This window comes from Gossypium arboreum, chromosome 9, assembly GCF_025698485.1.
Source record: "Gossypium arboreum isolate Shixiya-1 chromosome 9, ASM2569848v2, whole genome shotgun sequence".
Taxonomy (NCBI): domain Eukaryota; kingdom Viridiplantae; phylum Streptophyta; class Magnoliopsida; order Malvales; family Malvaceae; genus Gossypium; species Gossypium arboreum.
This window is the reverse complement of record NC_069078.1, coordinates 40,461,443-40,469,981: the sequence shown is the minus strand read 5'-3', so window position 1 is coordinate 40,469,981 and position 8,539 is coordinate 40,461,443. Positions and strand designations below refer to the sequence as shown.

At 36.8% G+C, this 8,539-nt stretch overlaps 1 non-coding gene across 1 annotated transcript; it reads left to right on the top strand.

Moving 5' to 3' along the window:
* Positions 1-6,678: 6,678 nt before the first annotated feature.
* LOC128281282 (small nucleolar RNA R71) lies at positions 6,679-6,783 on the top strand. The gene has a single exon (XR_008271495.1). It is a non-coding gene; the product is annotated as a small nucleolar RNA R71 (small nucleolar RNA).
* The last annotated feature ends 1,756 nt before the right edge of the window (positions 6,784-8,539 follow it).

Sequence of the window (8,539 nt, the reverse complement as noted above, 5' to 3'; positions counted from 1 at the left end):
TGGAGTACTGAGGGGATTGGTGATTTTATCAAATATTATATGTTATTGGCAATTGTATTGCACTATTTAATATTTGGTAGATTTTCTGCATTATTGATTATTCAGTGGTTTTACCGTATCGAGCAATGCTAATAATGTTTTGGAGTTTGGTAGATGGGTTCTGGGGAACTCATGGTGTGTAGCGGATGGTATGGGTAGGAATCTTTTTGCACTGCATCATGTGCATGACATATTCAAATGTTATTGATTTATCCTACGTATTGTATTTTGTTGTATTGAATGGTGTTAAAATTGATGATTGTTACTCAAATGAATGATGGCCTATGCTCATATACCGTTTGACATCAATTTGATAATGGCTATGTAATGACATGAAATTCCTATGATGGTTCTATTTTTTTCTATTAATGCTAATATGTGCCACTGTATTTAATGTATTTGCCTGTTTAAATAATTATCTGACTCACATGAGCTTTTCATAAGCTCACCCCCAGTAGTGTTTAACTTTTCAGGTAAGCCTCAAAATTAGGATCAGACTTCGCATTCGGAGAATCAACTTGGACCTTGGATTATTATTTTATAATGAAGTATTATTGAGTCTTTATTGGTTTTGGCTTGTAATTTTTAATTATTTCTGGTTTATGGCTTGATAACTTTTCTTTTGGGGATTTTTGCATGCATGGATTTCTCAAGCATAATAATCGAATAATGCACGATATCGGGCTTAAGTAAAATTTGATGGTGTTCCCTAGTTTCCACTACATTGCATGTAACGCCCTGAATTTTGGCCTAGAAGTATTAGGTTTGAGCAGGGGTGCAGTTAGGAGACTGCACATAAATTTTTAATTGTGCAAGGAAGTGACACAATTAAGTGTTTGACTTAGTGGTTGTGTGCTCTGGAAGTGCCTGGGAAGTCATGGGTTCAAGTCCTGGCTTCCATGAAATTTTGGTTTTTAAGGATAAAATCCTTATCTTTGGTCAATAGGATTATAAATAAAATTTGGTAAGGCATGACACAAAGAGCCTAGTGATCTAGTCGATGTGGCATGTGGATGGTTCCCTTGAGGTCTAAAGTTCAAGTCATGGCAAGGTAAAAAGAGTATTTATTTTGCTCTCTTGCCATGTGAGAAGTAGAAGTCAATTAGAACTCTGCAGGTAAGATGTTTGAATGGGTCAGTTGAGAAATTCTAGGAGTAGAATTGGGGATGTGGTTAGGGAGTTGATCGGTTGGAGTGAATTTAGGAGAATTTTGAAGGATTTCAAATGGAAGGAGGAGTTGTGGCCAAATAGGGCATTGATCACTCACGATTTCAGCTATAGGTAAGTTGTGGTCACTTAATTTCAGTTTTTTTTTGGCAATTGTAATGCTATTCACTCTTCACTTCGGAAGTCGGGCTTTACTTTTCTTTTCGTACATCTTTTGGTAGAGTGATTCGATTCTTCTTCCCTCCCTTTCTAGTCTGTCAAATAGGCCTATTACCCTAGCCACTGTTTCGATTTTGAATAGGTACTTCTTGACTCCATTTTTCCTTTTTTTTCCCTCACTCTATTCCTTTTTGGCTGAATATACTCCTTTCTCTCTCTGACTCCAACATTACCCTCTTGACCGAATGCCTCTGGCATTTGTGGCTGTACTTCTCTTCCTCCTCTCTCAATCGTGCTATTTTCTTCTGTTTAAACCAAATATCTCATGTGTTACCTGGGCAGCATCTGGATTGGAGTCAAGGCCAATTTTTGGTTAGTCTTTTCTTGTCTCAGGTTTGCGATTTCCTCTTCTTCTATGAGCTGAATATATCTTGCACATTCACCCTTATTCTACCTTTTGGCTGGCACTTAACTCTGTGGTTGCTGAATGTTGCTAGGGGCGTGATCTCTATAGCCAAGGGGGTTAGGACAATTTTCCTTTCTTAGTGAGTAATCCTGTCGATTTGTGGTAAGTACTTTAGGTAGTATTTATTTACTAGGGATTATAACTTCTGATGAATCTGTTAGAGTGTTCTCAATACCTTGGTTTGGATTTTCCACAAACATGACTAATAGTGGATCGTTGTGAATCATAGGTGCTTTGATCTCGGAAGGGTGCGTCAACAGTTTCATTACAGGTGTGTAATCATACACCCAATTTTGCTACTGTCAAAACGTCAAATAAACGTGTGTATTCACACACAGAATAGACTGTAGAACGGCAAAAGTCGAAGAGCAGAAAAGCCAAAAGAATGGCCTTTTGACCACATGGGTGTACGAACGCAAATATGGTAAGCCAAGCCCACGAATCATGGGCGTAAGACTGGAGAGGCCACCATGAGCGTTCTTATGGGCTTAGGCTGTTTTGGGCCTCGATGGATCGAAATAGGTCATGTGGGCCCAATGGGCTCGTGGGCTCCACATGACTAAAATCAACAGTACGTGGTAATTACTGATCTGGGTTGTGTAGTTCTTTGGCTAAATGGGCCACACAAGTGTGTGGGCCCACTTGGGCTGAGTAGTGGGCCTTGGGCCCATTTCCACCGTTATGATCATTTAGGTTATCTGTGTCGCTCGAGGCGACTGTAGACCTTCGGAGAGGGTTATCTAAGTTGAAAACCCCAAATAGGTAAAATAACCGTCATGCCTGTGTAGGGTAAAATGACCGTAATGCCCCTGTAGGGTAAAATAACCATAATACCCCTGTAGGGTAAAATGACCGTAATGCCCTTGTAGGGTAACATGACCATAATACCACTGTAGGGTAAAATGACCATAATGCCCTTGTAGGGTAAAATGACCGTAATACCCCTGTAGGGAAAAATGACCATAATGACCATAATGCCCCTGTAGGGTAAAGTGACCGTAATGCCCCTGTAGGGTAAAATGATCGTAATGCCCTTATAGGGTAAAATGACCGTAATACCCTTGTATGGTAAAATGATGATTATGCCCTTATGTTTCGTATGACTAATGTGCTTATGATTTACATATATGATTGTACTAAGTATGACTTTGCATACACGTAATATTTATGACATGACATATTACATGGGGTTGGGATTTTGATATGGAGGAAGTATTGTACTGGTGACTATGTCACAATTACTGATACTGGTGGCTTTACCACATTTACTGTTTTAGGCAGCTATGCTGTATTATTATTACTGGAAACTTTGCTACGATATTGGTGTGCTGGCTGGGTGAGTCGATTTATATCCCTACATGGTGTGTTGGTTGGTACGGTTGGTGTGCTGGCTGGATTTGGGTGAGATGCATAATTGCATTACAACAGATCGACATCAGATTGGGCTTAGGCCCATCTTATCTTAGATAGGGCTAAGGCTCGGACTGTATTGTTACTGAATAGGGCTCAGGCCTAGATTGTTACTACATGCATTGTTTACTGTTTGACTGATAGGGGATTACACACTAAGTTTTCGTAAACTCACCCTTTCTTTTAACTGTGCAGGTTATCCTCAGCCTTAGACGATTTGGAGCCGCGAGGGACTCGGAGGTGGCCACATGATTGCGGATGTTCTACTTTTGACTTTATTTAGTTAATTTTCATATTGGGTTTTTCATTATGTAATAAGGCCATTTGTGGTTTTAACTTTTATTTGGGCTTTTATTTCTTACCTTAAATTGCTAGACTAGGAAAAGATGAGTTTTCAAAATAATAATTGTTTTCAAGGAAAACACACATTTTAAACTTCAAGGTTTTTAAAAGCTTCCGCGGTTTTATTCAGTTTAAGGAAACAACGGTGATAAATATGGCAATCGTTTTGACAAATTGATTTCAATTAGTAACAACTTAATTTGCCAAATTTTCTCAGGCAATGAAAACTAAAAGGGTTTTAACTTAAATTTGGATTCCTAATGATAAGTCCTATTTCTGAAAAGCACTTCGATGTGACACGTCAGATTCGGCCATAACGTCTAGGCTGGGTTTGGGGTGTTACATTGCAAAGAAACTATTTTTGAAAAACAAATCGATAAGGCAATCCCAAATGACTTGAAAAATGATTTTTCTGCTGCATTAGTTTAACTTTGAGTTTTTTTTTAAAAGAATAGCGACAAGCAAACGGTTTTTCTAAAACAACACTGTCAAAAATAAAATGAATCCTAAGCATACACAACCTAATGAACGAATGCTTTTAATCTAACTCAAAGTAAAACTATGGTTTTCTCTAAAATGAGTTTATTTAAAGTCTTAAAAAGTAATGTAAGTTAGCTTAGCCATTTCGGTGGCTAATGTAGCCTTCTCAATCTAGCCATAACATCTAGGCCGGTTTTAGGAGGTTACAAGGTTCCTATAAAGAAAACTAAAACGGACAACAATGCTAAATCCTAAGTAACTAAAAACTAAAACAAAAATTAAGAATCATCCCAAATAACTTATTAGTCCAAATAAAAAAAATGTGCAGAATTAATCAGAATCAGGGTCCGACTACTCCACTAGCTTCCAAATTCTCCTCTTCTTCTCCTTTAGGTGATTGTTTTTATTGTTGTCATTCAGAATTGATATGCAATTGATTCCTTCAGGTCAATACCTTAAGTAGCGTTGCCTTGCATTGTAGTATGCCTTCCACCCAATGTTGAACTCTTAACTACGATCCCAATTTGGCTTGTCACATTGCCATTTGTGGTTGTGGTTTTGAACGGTTGTGGGTATGGTATTGTCCAGAGAGGGGTTTTTATGCCATATCTTCAAGCATAGTGTTCTACAATAGGCCTGATATAGGTGATACCTTGTATCATATATTCAAGATGTGCTTTAATATCACCCTCCCTTAGTGTAGCTTGCTCTTCATTCTTATTGACATCTTGCACTTGATTTGTGGGCTTGACGTTCTTTGAGAAGTTTCCACTTGGGGTTGGTTGTGGCCATTGGAAATCTTTAATACCATATTTCTCTATTGTTAGGGTTGCTAATTTCCCACGTTATTGGTTGCATGCAGTTTGATATACCCATTATTGTCATATTTGCAAGAGCATTTCTTCCAGTGTTTCCTTCTTTGGTTGTGATACGCTACTTCTTGCTTGTATTGTCTCCATGTTCAATTTGTTTAGCTTGGAGTTTCTGTCTGTACTTCCTATTGTTTCCATTCAATGTTATTCCATAAATAACTAATTTATTCTAGGCTTGGGAATTGGAAGATGGTTATACTCAAAAGAATATTTGATGTTGGTGGCTTGGAGGTTATTGGTTGTTGATAAGGACATTATATAGCAGCATTCTAGGGTTGGACTTGCCGTGCAAAGTTTGTGAATTTCTTTGAACATTGTGTTAAACCAAGAACGAAAAGTTTCCAAAAATAGCCTGCATGTCACACTATAGGATGTGCATGGTGCAGCACAACACATATTTTTACCCCAAATCTTACTTTAAAATGAAGGTGTGGCATGCCATAAAGGTTCTATGTTGCACCATGACAATATATTATGATGTTTTCAATTTCCCTAGGTTGTGTCATGTCATGGGATTGTCATGTGATGACATGGCTTCAATATGGCCTCTTTAGGACTTGTAGAGGGTCCTTGGTTGCCCACACATACATCCCACTAACGTATAGCTCTTCCATTATTCTCAAAAACATGGTTCCTTCTAATTTTAACATGAAATAACTAGTATAATTCCTAAATTTAACAAATAAAAAATAAATTAGTATACAATATTTACAAATTAATTGAATTCGACAAATTAAAAGTTATATTGTGCTACCAGACTTGTCCGATAATATGCTCGTCAAGATCGATTGTCAATTTAGAAGTGGCCAGAAATGACCTACACAATAGAATATGGATTTCTTGATCTTACTCAAAGTTGAGGACTACAAAGTCGAGGGGGATTATGAATCACCATACCTTTACCAATACATCCTCGAGTACACCTTTCAAGTACACTAAGGATCTATCGGCTTATTCCTCTATCCAGGGTTCGTCGACCTCTTTAGGAAGCTCTTCCTCTTCATAATTGGGCTTGCTAGGTGGCTTCACTTCTTTAACTGATCGCAAAATGATCTCCTTTACATGTTCCTTCCAATCTCTTCGAGGATTGTCCTCAGTATTACTATGGAGGTGTTGACCATTTTATTTTTAGAACATCCTCATTAGTTGGTGCATTTGGTTGCAGAGAGTACCTATTTGGGATTCAAGTTTTCTGCATGTTGCTTAGACTTGTCAAATGTCCGTCTTTATAGTTTCCATCTCCCTGTCTAATCGGTCGAATCTTTGACCACATGCAGCTTGATCATTACCCACGACTCGTTGTTGCAATTATGGTGTTTTGTAAGGAGGGTTTAGTTGAGTTTGTGCTTGATTTGTGCCTCCTTGATTACCTCTCCAATTGAGGTTTTAATGATGCCTCTAACCAGGATTATAGGTATTCAAATAGGGATCTCAACCCCTATTATTTTCGTAGCTCGCCTCCTCCGGTTGGTTCTTATAATGTGGCTCCACTATTGTCAGTTTGATTGGTTGAAATCAATCATCATCGTGGTCTTTGTTTATCAATGTCACCTTTGGAGGCTTAGATTTGTACATAAATCTTGAATTAGGCCACATGTACGAGTTCATGGCCATGTATTCCATGATTTTATAGGCTTGTTCATATGTATGGAACATGAAAGATCCGCCAGATGCTTCGTCTAAGCTGGACTTGATGTGTCTATCAACACCATTATAAAAATATGTATTTAGAGCCATGCTTGCAGTCCATTATGTGAGTACTTCCTCAGCATTAATTGAAATGCTCCCACACCTCATATAGAGATTCACCTTTGTATTGTTTAAAGTTGGCAATTTCTTGCCTAAGCTAAATGGTTCGACTAATTAGGAAAAATCTATAAAGAAATTTTTCTGCTAAATCATTCCATGTTGTAATAGAACCCAATTTTAATGAGTGTAACCAATCAACTACATTTTCACATAAAGAGAACGGGAATAATTGAAGACACACAGCACCATCGGATGCCCTATTTTATTAGAAGGTGTCATAAAGTTGTAGGAATGGCTTTAAGTGTTGGTTCGGGTCTTCCACTATGTTCCCCTTGGATTGCAGCATATTTTGGACCAGCTGGATGTTAACCTTTTTATATACAAATTATTAGCATTAATCACTGGCCGTTCTACACTACCTCACACCACGTGTAATGTAGGTAGGGTGTACTCACGCAACGTCCATTGATCCATTGGGAATTTTCCCGATTATTTCCTTGTTGCTCTTATAGATCATCGAATAATAGATTTACCTAGGGTAAATTAATTATTGCGGGTGGATCTGTGTTCATCGCTTGACGATTGCACCTAATAATTTGCTCTAGATCTGGGTGTGGTTCGATTGGAGTGCTGGTGCTTCAGGTCATAAATGACCTAAAAAGAAAATAAAAATAAAAATAAATAAACAAAAAATAAATATCTTATCTATAGGTTTTAATGTTCTTACTTATCTTTTAATTTTAAAAAATTATTTTTGAAAATTTATTCTGAAGCCTCCCAGGCAATGTCACTAACAACTTGACTGTCTCTAAATGAATTACCTTTTATAGTACAATATAACACTAAAAATATAAAAGAATGTAGAACAGTAGTGTCCGCAAGTGCATAGGTAAAATTGTAATATAGTTTAGTTATAACGGAACACTTAGAAGTATTCCGAGGATCGTACCCAAGAGAGGGTGGAATAAATCTATGAAAACCTTTTTACAATAATAAGTCTAAATAGTAATAATTAATCTCTATATTATGATAAATTATAAAATAGATTAATAAGAGAAATTAAATAGCTAAAATAAATAAACAAGAAAAATAAAAAAATGACTAAAACCAATAAACCAATCAAGAAGATTAACTCACTTTAGAGTTTATAATTAACTTCAGAGTAAGGTTCTAGGGATTAACAACTTATTACCCATCGACTCATTAATCTCTCCTAAGGGATTTAGCCACTCATGTTATTAATAATCTCAGTGTCAATTGGATAAATCATGTAAAGAACTGTAACGCCCCGTACCCGAGGCAGTCGCCGGAGTCGAACACGAGGTGTTAACAGACTTAATTCATTACTTAAACAGCTCAAACAATTTATTTTTAAAATTTTCAGTCAAGCTAGCAATCTGCGTCACAGTCGCTTAAAAATTCATATCTCCAGTTCCAAAACTCTAAATCCAATTCCGTAAATTTTCCCTAAAACTAGATTCATATATCTATTTATTAATTTTTTTCTATAATTTTTGGTCAAGCAAATTAGTACAGTTTATTAGTTAAAGTCTCTCCAGTTTCAGGGTTCGACTACTCTGACCTCTGTGTATTACAAATCATATATCTCCTTGTACAGAGTTTCAATGACTATGCCGTTTGTTTCTAAGAAAACTAGACTCAATAAGGAATCTGTACATATAAATCATGACTTATAATTATCTTTTAACAATTTATGGTGAATTTCCAAAGTCAGAACAGGGGATCCAGAAATCGCTCTGGCCCTGTTTCACAAAAATTTAAACATCTCATAAAATATAACTCATATACCTGTTTTGTTCCATCCATATGAAAATAGACTCATAATTCTTAAAAT